The sequence below is a fragment of the Dipodomys ordii genome, unplaced genomic scaffold, assembly GCF_000151885.1.
Source record: "Dipodomys ordii isolate 6190 unplaced genomic scaffold, Dord_2.0 Scaffold237, whole genome shotgun sequence".
Taxonomy (NCBI): domain Eukaryota; kingdom Metazoa; phylum Chordata; class Mammalia; order Rodentia; family Heteromyidae; genus Dipodomys; species Dipodomys ordii.
This window is the reverse complement of record NW_012267453.1, coordinates 793499-804959: the sequence shown is the minus strand read 5'-3', so window position 1 is coordinate 804959 and position 11461 is coordinate 793499. Positions and strand designations below refer to the sequence as shown.

The window sequence follows — 11461 nt, the reverse complement described above, 5'->3', positions numbered from 1 at the left end:
TAAAATTACAGTTAATCTTTGTAAATTAAAATTTAGAGGCATAGATAATGAAGAAGAAATTAGTGTCAGAAAAAATATACATTACACAAAATTATTAGTTTGCTTCTTACATTTTCTACAAATAGAAAGGGTTGGAAAGATCTTAGACCACCTGTTAAAAGTCACAAAGATATAAAGTGAATGGACACAGGAGACATTAGGGGTCAAAACAAATAATTTTGAAATAAGCTACTAGATAATAAGGTCAGCTTCATTTGAGTTTCTAAATGAGTCAGAAAATCGGGGCATTTTACCCACCTTTCTTCTCCTTGTCTATTAACATTGGAGTAATAAGCAAAGATGGGGTAATTGCAGGACAGCTTGTCTTTACTCTATATTACAGTCATGATTGAATATCAGAAGAAAATGCAATAAAAATAAAAAGAAGAATGTGAGAATTTCTGTTTCATTGGCCACAAGGAAAAGACAGTTTGTCAGGGCACTAACCCTATCTCCACACGGATTTGAAGCCTCAGTGTATCCTGTTATGCAACAGTTCCAAAGATGAGAAACATTCTAAATAGAGAAGGGATCATGTCATGGTGATGCTTATTTTCAAATAATCTCTAAATAGATTGTTCTACTCCATCTTCCCTTGCCACTACATATTCTTCCGTGATTATGCAGGATCACAGCCACTGATGCAAACAATGATCACGGGAGAAAGCAGGACTGAGCAGAGAGGACATAGCTGGAGCAATACCAAATCTGATTCATTTTCTGTGAAGTTTGTGGTGGAGGCTGAAGTGCTGAGAGGCAAGTTTACAAAACTGTGGAGAGTAATAGTTGGTTATGTGAATCACAGGGAGGCTGGTAATGGTCAGTGTGAAATCTGTTCCAAATACTCTCTATGGAATCCACCAGGGAATCAGACATCCAAGAAAATGGCCACCAGATGAGCACTGTAGGAGCAGTATCTATATTCTTCTGGTCCTAAGCTAAGCCATTCTACTGGTTAGAGCTCTTTGAAAGACTGGCTTGACTTGATGTTCCTGGTGACCATCTTTCCTATACATACAGTCAAAGAGATTAGAGATAGAATAACCATAAATTCCTCAAATACACTTTCCATCAGGAATAGAGAATGGCCACACATTGCATCATTGATCACATTAAAATGTGTATGGGTAAGTGCTTTTCCAATGTATCACATTTCAGACTAATATAGATGATTTATTTTATTCTATATGTCCAAAAACATGTTTTAGTTCTTCAGGATATCACTCATCTAAACCTCCAGTCTAAAGCCCCAGAAGCAGGATGAAGAGGAATGCGTGCTGTGGCACTTTCTTGATGTCCTCACTCATCTGTATCACTCCAGAAACTTCTTTTGGGAAATTCTGTAACCAGAGCTCTGAGCATCCAGCCATGGAACTGTGGATCCTGTGTAAAGCTTCAGCAAGGGTGAGAGCAAAAGTGTGTTAACAATAAGCAAGAGGATTTAAACTGATAAAAGACAAAATACCATATCTTAATAGGATTGATTATAAGAGTACTGAAAGTTCAGAATCAAAACTGTAATGATCTGTATTCTTGTTATATTTATACATACAAATTAGTTTCACATTAAATTATTCTAATTAGCCAACATCCACATAGAAAAGTAAATTACTAAAAGAGTATGTAATTGTGAACATATATAATTTCAAAAGTTTATTAATATGCATGCATATGATGTCAGAGCATGAAATATGTTCTTGTCCCTAGATAGAAGAATGACAGAGTGCACAATTCATTCCTCCAACTCAGAATCTTCTGCAGTGTAAATATATATTGGAAGTTCAACTTGAATGATTTGAAAGCACCTCAGTATCTCCCAGCAGTCTCTTTTGCTGTGTCCTATGACTGTGAGTTGTGCTTTGAACTAGGATGAAGATGATGTCAGAATTCTTAGCTGAGCTGGCACTCTTCACCTTTATAATAAAGAAGGTTTGGAGGAGAATCCATTTCATCCTTTATAAATAAGTTATTCCTCATTAAAACATCAGTATCAATTCCTTAGCTCATATTTTCCTTAATGGGTTAAATAATTATTCTAATGATTAAATTTTTCTGACACTGACTACTTGTTGTCTCATTTTTTTGTACTAGGATCTCTTTCTTGGTGCTTATCCTTAGTTTCAAGCTAGATCAGCATCATCTTGCACTTTCTTTTTTTGGTTCTCCAATGGAGAGAAAGACATTTGTCTATTAATAGTTCCTAAAAGTGAATAATGGTATACGAACACTACAGGTGAATTTTGGGGATTGAAAATCATTTTATTTTCCAGGCAATGGAGAACTGTGTAGATACTTCTCTATCTACACAAGGGTACATAAGTTTCTACAGATGGAATAAGAGAAACATAAGCTTACACTTATATGTTTAATTCCATTTCCAAACTACAGTTAGTTTCAAGTGCCTTTTAATAGAAATGAAAAACCTTTGGTGGGGCGGGGTGGGGGGAGATCCGGTGGGGGAAGGTGGAGGAAGTATTGGAAGGGATGGGAAGGGGAAACAAAGAGGAGGAAACAATGCTTGATAAGAAATGCACTCGTTATCTTGCCTATGTAATTGTAACTCATCTGTACGGTATTCTCACAATAAAAAAAATAAACTAAAAAAATCACTATGGACATTAAAAAACATTTATGAGTAAATATCTTGACTCTAATTATTTTAATGAACAATGCAAGGTTGATGTATGCTTCCATTGATAACCACTCCTAGTCTTCACCATCATATATATATTTCCATTGTGGACAATATCCACAAACAAAAATACCTGCTTCTCTCTGCAATATTTCTGTGGTCATCATTGTTAATCTGCCCCATTGAAGGTAGCTTTCTCTCCTGGCCTGGGTCTGATTCCCACACTGGGATCTCCTACTAACAGAGAATATTGTTGCTTATTCTTCTTAGTTAGAATCACTTTGCCAACAGTAACACTGCTCCCATGTGAGGATATCCTTTGGATTCCAGTGTGGCCAAACTCACCATAGGGAGACTTACTTTCACTGCCTTACATGCTTTTCTACTCAATCTTGGTCCCCATTAAATCCAGTCAATGTTTCTTTAGGCAATAAAAGATTGGGACCTGGTAGAATTTTCTGATTTTGGATCATAGTAAATTCAGGTGAATGAATGAACAGGTGGTAGAAACAGGATGCCTGCTGCTGAAGAAAATGGGATTAACAGTGGGTAAAGAGTTTGGGGCCAGTGGCCTATTCCTATAATCCTAGCTACACAGGAAGCTGAGGTCTGAAGAGTCTTACCACAAACTCAACAACAAAAATTAAAGTGTATGTAGAGGTCAGGGCAGTAATCTCTGGCATCCAGGAATGACCAGGTAAAGGTACATACAATTGTGAACATCGCCTCAATAAAACTATTTCCTCAAAAGATTATGACAAGGTGGTCTGCTCTCTCTACTCCTCTTCATAATAGAAGACTGAGAGGATTAACATTGTGAAAATGGCAATACTGCCATGAACTATGTAAAATTCAATGCAATACCCATTAAAATCCCAACAACATTTTTCAATCAACAAGAAGCAGCAATCCAAAATTTCATGTGGAATAATAGAAAACCTGAAGAGCTAAAGCAATTCTTAGCAGGAAGAACACTGCTGGAGGAATATCAATACTAAACTTCAAACACTATTATAAAGCTGTACATACAAAAACAGCGTGGTACTGGCACATGAACAGGCTTGCAGAACAATGGGATAGAAATGAAGACCCAGAAAGGAACTCACAGACCCATGGCCACCTAATCTTTGGTAAGGTAGCCAAAAACAAAGGATGGAAGAATGACAGTCTCTTCAACAAATGGTGCTGTCAGAATTGACTATACATGTGTAGAAACATGAAAAATGAATTTAAATCCTTATATATCACTCTGAACCAGAATCCACTCTAAATGGATCAAAGGCCTCGATGTTCAATCCCCAGTTTTACCAATCTGACCAGCTTTCACTGTATATTTGTGTGAGTTTCATGCCACTTCACCTATTGCAATGATTGGTTACAGTCCTGTTTTTTCAATGTTTCAAATACCTTCCAATCTTCAGCTTACTTTACAAGAACTTCCTCTGACTTTGAACATACATACTCAAATTTTTCAGCCTATGGTCTCCTCTGCACATTGTCAAAATTTTTCTTGGAAAGGGAGAATTTCATCCTCCTCTCCTCTACCTCTTATTCCTAATCCTCCTTCCCACTCCCTCCTTCCTCCGTCTCTCAAGGCAATATTTTGAGAAAGTTAATTGGAAGGTTCTTTTAAAATTACATGATTGGGGGCTGGGAAGGTGGCTCAGTGGTAGAGTGCATGCCTTGCATGCATGAGGCCCTGGGTTCAATTCCTCAGTACCACATAAGCAAAAAGAAAAAAAGCCAGAAGTGGCACTGTGGCGCAAGTGGTAGAGTTCTAGCCTTGAGCTGAAGAGCTGAGGGACAGCGCCCAGGCCCAGAGTACAGACCCCACGACTGGACCAAAAAATAAATAAAATAAAATTCCATGATTGTATTATTTTTGTTAGTTGTGGGACTTGATCTCTTGGCCTGGATCTTGTCCTTATGCTCTTCAGGTCTTCAGCTCAATGCAAGCACTCTAACACTTCTTGTTTTCTGGTTGATTGGAGGTAAGAGCATCCTGGACTTTCCTGCCTGGACTTCTTTTGAACAGTGAACCTCTAATCTCAGCCTCCTGAGTAGCTTGGAATATACACCTTGGATTATATACCTTGGATTACATACCTTGGTGCCACATGCACTAAGCTCCATGATTGTATTTTTTACTGCTGTGTTTGGTAGTGGGTCTTGAACTCAGGGACTGGCTGTTGTCCCTCAGTTAGTACTCTACCAGTTGAGCATCAGCTCCAATTCTATTGCCTTTAATATAGTAGGGTTATCTGTAAAATTCACAATCCTAACATGATTAGAAACAAGATAATATGAGTATATTAGTGAAATACTTCTAAAAGTCAACATCTATTCAAGATACTTTAAAAGCTATAGTGGCTAAGGAAGACAAAAATAATGAAAAAATACCAAAGAGGTTTGAAACATATGTAAAAAATCGATGTTAAAAATGTTAAAATATACTTTAACATTTTCCCAATCAGATTGTTTTAAATGATGAAATATTTGCTATCATATCTTCCCATGCAAAATTATACAGGATGTTCTCCTCCAAATTCTATAAAGCAAGAGGGAAAAGAAGACATTAAATTGAGAAGTGAAGCAGCCAGGTATCTTTATTTGCTAATGAAATTTGTACAAATATATTAAAAATTATTAAAGTAAACCATAGGATATAATAGTAACTTAGTAGAGTCTATGCAAACACAGTGAATAGAAAAATATCTCTTTTAGAGTAAAGAAGACAGAGCAACTCAAATGTATTTCCATAGTCATAAATTGGAGTACAACATCATTTTAAATTTTCTCTAGGTTGAAAGATAGAATAAAACCAATACAAAATTAAAATTCCCTAAAAGAATATTTAAAGTACAAAATGTAAATGTAAAATTTCCATGGCAATTTGAGACACTCAGTGTAGCCCAGAAAGTATTAAGTTCAGAAATCTGCCCTTTTGTTTTCCAACTTTATTTTCATTTTTGTCTTAGAGCATCATGGTTAAGTCAGTGTACGTGCAGTAGGTGCAATCAGAAAAATAGTCAAGTTGACAGCTCAAACAGGAAATACATATGTTCTGGATCATGGAATTGTAAGACCTCTGTGAAGCTCCTTAATAATAACAATAAAAATGTCAGGAGCCAAGTACTAGTGGCTCATTCCTGTAATAATAGCTAGTCATGGGGCTAAGATCTGAGGACTGATGTTGGAAGCCAGCCTGCATAGGAAAGTCTATGAGACAATTATATCCAATTAAGCACATAAAAAATCAGAAGTGGAGCTGTGGATCAAGTGGTAGAATGCTAGCTTTGAACACAAAAAGCTCCAGGAAGAAGCAAGGACTTTCCTTGAGTTCAGGTCCAAGGACCAGAACCAAAATTAAAACAAACCAAAAGAAAAGGAGTAAGGAACTGGAACCACCAGTTTACAACCTGGTGATTTCTAACAAAAGAATGGAGTGGAGAATAGATTGGTGTAATTATTGTTTTGCTGTGCTGTATAGATTCTTCTAATCCATGGAAGCCACCAGTATTTCCTGTAGAGTTTCTGCATGATGAGTCCTGATGAAGAGAATACAGTAGAATTTTACTGAAACCTGCAGGCAGATGCTAGGGCAGAGGGGAGGAATGGAGGATCACTTGTCAATATCGATCTACAAGCAGTTGAGAGCATTGGTACTCACCCCTAGGTTTCTACACCTGGAAAGGACCAAGGTAAGAAGGCCTGCAGCTTCACAAGCAGATGATGTTGGTCTGAGGGAAGCCAGAGAATACTCCAGTTCTGTGTTTAGCTTCACTCAATAACATAAGCCAGTCTTGGAATGGGTATAGGCCAATAATTTCTTCTATTCAAAAAGAAACACTACTTGCTTGAATTAACTAACATGTCTCAATTTTACAAAAGAACCCCAAATAACACTCTAAAAGTTTCCTCCCTTGTTATGATTTGTGTGCTCTATTGAATCAGGAGAGGCATTGCGAAGTGTGTACTGCTGCAGACAGAGAGGTAGAGTACAGGGAATTCTGCCAAGATGATTCTTACAAAATCTTCAAGTGACCTTCAGATTCTAGATGTATTTGAGAAGCTGTGTCATCAGGTGGAGGCACCCGGAAGGGCAGTTGGGACAGCCAAACATCTCACCTCTACTTCCCTGGGAGCTTAATGTTATGGCTTGTATCACTGTGTGTGTGTAGCTACAATGCTGTTGCAAGTAATCAATGAGGAAATGTTCAGGTTGCAGGCTGCTTATGGTGAGAGTAAACTCTGTCCCAGATCCACTGTCCTTAATTCTGGAAGAGGCCAGGATGGTAATTACTTTGCAACATACATGATGAGGTTAGGTGCTTTCCCTGATTTCTGATGAAACCTGTCTAAAGAAATGCTAAGGCCCTCACTGGCCCTGTAAGCCTTGGAAACTCTGTCTCCCAGATATGTAGACAGAGAGGATAGAGACTGGTCATTTGGATGTCACATCTGGCACCTGGCAGTGGAAATAGAAAACAAATACCCTCCCTGATAGTCATGTTACAAGAGGCCTTCCTTGAAGTACCAGAGAGCCCCTGCTGTACTAGGCTGAGTAAATCCCAAGCATTGTTCTTCCTTACCTGAGAGCAAGAGCAGCAGGAGCACCAGAAGCTGAGCATTGACCTTCATTTCCATGCTGTGTGCTGACTGGCACTGACTTCTGCACAGAGTGTGAGCAGACTATGAAGTGCTCAGGGCAGTGGGCTGTGCTCTAGGCACATGCCAATCAGCAGGGGCTGGACAGAGCTGGGCACCTCTGCAGGATTGGCTCTACTCAGTGAATTACCACAGGCCTTGCATCCACAGGTTTCCTAGGCTAGAAAAGAGGAACATGTATATGCCTGCAGAGTATGTGGAGATGATTTGATAGTAGAAGACAATTTTATGACTATTTTCAAAATGTATAATGCACAGAAGCAACAGATGTAATAGAGTATTTCATAAATATATTGAAACATTCTTGTATCTACTTAGATCTTTTATTCAATCTCAAGAATTCTTCCTGGATAAAAAAAAATACCTGTGTTTTCTTCATGAAGTTCTTATGCATTGAAACTTTTATTTTCTTTCCTTTCGTTTCCACTTTCCTTCCCTTCCCTTCCCTTCCCTTCCCTTCCCTTCCCTTTCCTTTCCTTTCTTTCCTTTTTTTTTTTTTTTTTGTGGGGTTTGACCTCTGGGCCTGGGCACTGTCCCTCAGCTCTTCAGCTCAAGGCAAACACTCTACTACTTGAACCACAGAGCCACTTCTGGTTTTCCAGTGATGTATTGGAGATAAGAGTCTCAAGGAATTTCCTGCACATGCTGACTATGAACCACAATCCTCAGATCTCAGCCTCCTGAGTAGCAAGGATTGTATGTTTGAGTAACTAGCACATAGAAGGAAAAGAAATCTTAACCCAAGTAATGTATTTTCCTCTTTTTGTGTTGTAGTATTGTTTTGCATCTGATTTGCTTAATCAAGAAATTATTTCAGTTGTTTGTTGCTGTCTAAGATCATGAACAACTTGTGATATTTCATACAATTTCCAGCTTCTGATATTTTCTTGCCAAAGAATTAATGAAGTTTGTTATTTTTTTTAAAAAGTTCATATTCCCAGATTCATAGAAACAACTTACAATCGAATTTAAGTGAGTTTTAAAGCTATCAGTTAGGTGGACTATTTCTGACAGATGGGGAAAACTGACCATGATTGACAGTTATGTCAATCCATCATTATGATCATAATAATTGTGTGTGGAATCTCAAATTCCTGTTACCTCCCTTGTTTCCTGAAGAGTATATTATAAAGTCATCCTTTGATTAGATTTGGTGAACTGGAGAGAGTTGTATAATTCTTGATATAAGCAGGCTAACATCTGATCAGAAGTGAGGCCTGGAAATTCCTTTGGAGAGGCAGTTGGGTCAGGTAAGAGCATCAGCCACTCACCCTGGCTTTTTCCACGTGGTGGAGAATCACAGAATTATGTGCTCAAAAACCTAGGACAACCTCACAGAACCAGAGAATGCCACACTCCTCCTTCCAACTTCTCTGATGACCCAGGAGTTAAGAATGATTAGACTCATTTCCTGTATTAAAACAATTTCTTCTTAGAGATTCTTGTCTGGCTTTTGTTTTACTGTGTGAATCAGAGAGGATGACTTTTTATGAGAAGAGACATGACCATGTTTGTGCTTCTGGGATAGAGGAGAAGAAAAAGGACAATTATTCAGAGGAGCCTTCACATTTCAATGAAAAACTTCGAAAGTGTTCATAGCCATGCTACATCTGAGAAGCTCTATCAGCAGATGGAGGCACCAGGAGCAGCAGCTGGGCAGCCCAGCCTCTCACTTCTGCTTCCCTGGGAGGTTTTTGTTATGGCTTGTATCACTGTGGGAGGGTAACTACTTTCCTGTTGACAGTAATAAGTGGCAAAATCCTCATGCTGCAGGCTGCTGATGGTGAGAGTGAACTCTGTCCCAGATTGACTCCCACTGAACCTTGATGGAATTCCAAAGAATAAACTATTGACATTATAGATCAGAAGCTTTGGAGCATTGCCTGGTTTCTGCTGATACCACTGTACATCATTGCTAATGGCCTGACTGGCATGGCAATTGATGGAGACTCTGTCTCCTGGAGATGCAGACAGGAAGGATGGAGACTGGGTCATCTGGATGTCACATCTGAAACCTGGCATTGGAATCATAAACACAAATATCCACATTGTTAGACATGTTATAGGAGGCCTTCCCTGAAGACACAGGCAGCACTGAACACACAGGATGGGAGGAGTGCTGTCCTTCCTTACCTGGGAGCCAGAGCAGCAGGAGCCTCAGGAGCTGAGCAGGGGTCCGCATGTCCATGCTGTGTGCTGACTGGGACTGACTGCTGCACAGGGTGTGAGCAGCCTATTATGAAGTCATTGAGGGCAGTAGGCAGTGCTCTGAGCATATGCAAATGAGAAAAGCTGGGTAAAGCTGGGAATAGATATAGGAACAGCTCAACTCAGGAAATCCTCATATTTCCATGGTGCCCACTTATGTTGGTTTAGCCCAGAGAATGTGCTTCACGCATACAGCAGCAGCTGTGATGAGCCTACTGTCCTTTGAATAGATCTATTGGTACATTCAGGGATGATGATCATGTCTCTTGGGTTTTTCAATCTTTATGTTATGACACATGAAAGGGAGAACAGTAAAGCAATAATTGAGTGCTTCATATTTAGAACATGCAGTGAAGTGAATATATAGAAAGAACAGAATTGTGGATATTTTTCTGGGTTAATATCTCTATGCATTTAATATCTCATTGACATAGAAAGAGATATATAAGCTGTTATATTTTCAAGCAATTCATACTTTAGACTTTTCTAATACACAAAGTAAAATGTTATTCTTCCCCAGAGCAGGTATTAAGGCTTAGTCCAACTCTTCCTTATTGACTTTACTGCATAAAGGAAAATTTTACTACATCGGAAAAAATTCACAGCAAGAGAAAACAACTATATCAAGGGTTTTCGTCAGCATGCCCTGTGGTTAGATGGCTAGAGGGTTGAAGCAAAAGCATGTTGCTACCAGAAATGTCCAGAATTTCTTAAATTTTTGTGATTTGCCACATCACCAGGTACAATTTTTACTTGAACTTACAGTTTCATATTATCTAAGAACTACAGTACATTCATATATCCATTGTATTCTGATCATTCCACATCAAATTCAGGGCAAATCACTTACTTTCAAACTCCCTAGTCCTCATGTATCTCTTTCTGCATACATGTGTCCAAATTTCTGCTACTAGCTGGAGAATGGAGAGGGTCATCCATACTTTTTACAACCAGCTGCACAGGACTGGGCAACTCCAAGGGTGAAGAAAAGATAGCTGTTTTAAAGATTTAGTAGCATTGTGTCTCATTTTAAATATCACTTTGTTTCTCAATTGATCTAGGTGTGAGGGTGGAAAGCAAAGATATCTGGGTGAAATTCCTAAAGTGGTTGGGATAGAAGATAGGACTTCTGGATGACAATGAAGGCAAATATGTAATTATTTCAATGAGACTGCAAAATTTGGCAATGTGGGAAATGAGGACTATTAATTTAATGCTAATGACTTTCACTTATTATAATTTGGAATCAGGTTGAAGACAGGATCAAATCCAAGGCCACACTGCCTCAGTGTTACTGATCTTTTATTCTGGTCCCGGGAAAGAGAAAAGTGTAGATCTGAGAGGGGTTGAGATCTATGTGACCTATGTGACCATTAAATATATTTTCAACTGCTATTCAGCCTTACTTGCCTTATTTCTGTTGTTTGTAGGAACATGTTTCTGGACCTCATGTTTCTCTGAATAACATCTTAAGGGCCAAATAAATTGTCAAGGGCTTTCCAGAGAAAGCCTTGAAATCCCAAAGGTGTTTGTAAACATCCATGGACTGTATAATGTGTAAACAAATGATAGTTACAGCGGTCTCACTTCTATCTGGATTTCAACTTCAAAGGTTTATAATCTATAGGGTTCAGGGTGGTTTCTGGCTAGTGGTCATGGAGGAAGGGGACATCTGTACCCTTTCCCAAACCAAATTAATCCTTGATTATAAGATTCAGTGAATATTTTTTAAAAAAAAATTCCAAACTCATTCTTCCATATTATGATGAACACAAAGTCTGAAGTTGAAAGTGCATTGGGAGACCAACTAAAGTAAAAGCATCCTACCCTGCCTGAAAAACAAAAGCAGATGAGGAATGACTCATGTGACAGAGCAATTATGTATCAGACAGCAAGTTTTGCATTTCAGACTCA

General features: G+C 38.6%; 1 pseudogene; it reads right to left on the bottom strand.

The window, feature by feature from the left end:
• Nucleotides 1-8943: 8943 nt before the first annotated feature.
• LOC106000756 lies at nucleotides 8944-9527 on the bottom strand (annotated as a pseudogene).
• Nucleotides 9528-11461: the final 1934 nt, after the last annotated feature.